Source organism: Nematolebias whitei, chromosome 22 (assembly GCF_014905685.2).
Source record: "Nematolebias whitei isolate Nwh7 chromosome 22, NemWhi1, whole genome shotgun sequence".
NCBI classification, from domain to species: Eukaryota; Metazoa; Chordata; class Actinopteri; order Cyprinodontiformes; family Rivulidae; genus Nematolebias; species Nematolebias whitei.
The window spans coordinates 3,570,145-3,571,596 of record NC_056519.1 but is presented as its reverse complement, the minus strand read 5'-3'; the positions used below and the strand labels follow the sequence as shown (position 1 = coordinate 3,571,596).

Below are 1,452 nucleotides of genomic sequence, written 5' to 3'. Positions count from 1 at the left end.
GACACATACTATAGTATGACTTCCAAACTGGTGAAAAAAGACACATACTATAGTATGACTTCTAAACTGGTGAAAAATGACACATACTATAGTACGACTTCCAAACTGATGAAAAAAGACACATACTATAGTATGACTTCCAAATTGGTGAAAAATAACACATACTATATAGTCTGACTTCCAAACTGATGAAAAAAGACACGTACTATAGTATGACTTCTAAAACGATTTAAAAAAGCTGAAGCTGAGGCAGAACAAAATGTACAAGGAGCAGTAAAAATTTGTTAACACATTTAAAGATTTGAAGGATGTAAAATGAGCTTAATTCAAATTCTACGAGAAAAAAAAATGGCTGAAAATGCTAAATATTTCAAAAAGCTAAAGTTGCACCAATACCAACAGTTATATCAAGATTGTCCTGAATGAGCTGAATGTTTTGATTTTTGATTTGTTGATATAGCAAAAAATATGGTGAACGAGAAAGACGTAGAAATATATGTGGAGGAAAAACATATCGCAGCAGAGTGAATGCTTCAGGAACATTCACACAATGAAAACAGAAAGTGGTATCAGTTCTGGTCTTGCCTTGGTGGACAGCAGCTTGGTGAGGTGCACTTCCTTCAGTTTTAACTTCTTCCTCTCTGGATTGTTCCCTTGGGCCTCGTCTACATCAGGATCGATCTACGCCACACAGTAAATCAGTTCATTGGATCAGATTGTGGTCAGGTTTCACTGAGCTGCGGTAATTAGACTGAAACATCTGGATCTTACCAAATGGAAGTATTTTCCAGAGAAGTTCTCGTCGTCTAGAAATAGTCGAAGAGTTCACACATGTAAGTTACAATCGTTTAGACCGTCTACAACTCGTGATGTTCTAAAAGATTTCCTATGGTGGGTTGCACTTTATGTATGAACATTTATTTTTAAATAAAAACTGATTGACACTACAGCATACCATCAAATGTGAGCTCAAATGACAATCTGGTGTTGCGTTTATAATAAACTGTTGGATTTATCCAGTTCACACATCCTAGGTACCGTTGTTTAGATAGTTGACAAACTGTTGAAATGTAAATTCATTATGTGTGTGGTTTTTTTTTTTTACTTTGCTTGTTTCATTTTCACGTGTCATTTGGAATCATACTTGACATTATGGTTTGGTATCAATTGATAAAAGTTTAATTGAAAAGCAGCTTTCGTGCTGACAAAATGTTTATGTGTCTATATTCTGATTTACTTCCATTTTGTATTTTGCTTTGTGTGTTACCCGTTGTTCTGTCTGTACAGCACTTTGGTTGGCCTTGTCGCTGTTTTAAGTTCTCTATAAATAAAATGGTATGATATGGTATGGTAAAATGACGCATGAATGACATTTAAAATGATGCCAAACGACATGTGATGAACATGACTGCCTGGCTTGACATCCGGGACTGGATGGCTTTAAACTTCTTA

At 35.3% G+C, this 1,452-nt stretch overlaps 1 protein-coding gene across 1 annotated transcript in view; it reads left to right on the top strand.

The window, feature by feature from the left end:
* LOC119428453 (plexin-C1-like) overlaps positions 1 to 1,452 on the top strand; it is a 39,435-nt gene that overhangs the window by 30,439 nt on the left and 7,544 nt on the right. The window lies entirely within an intron of this gene.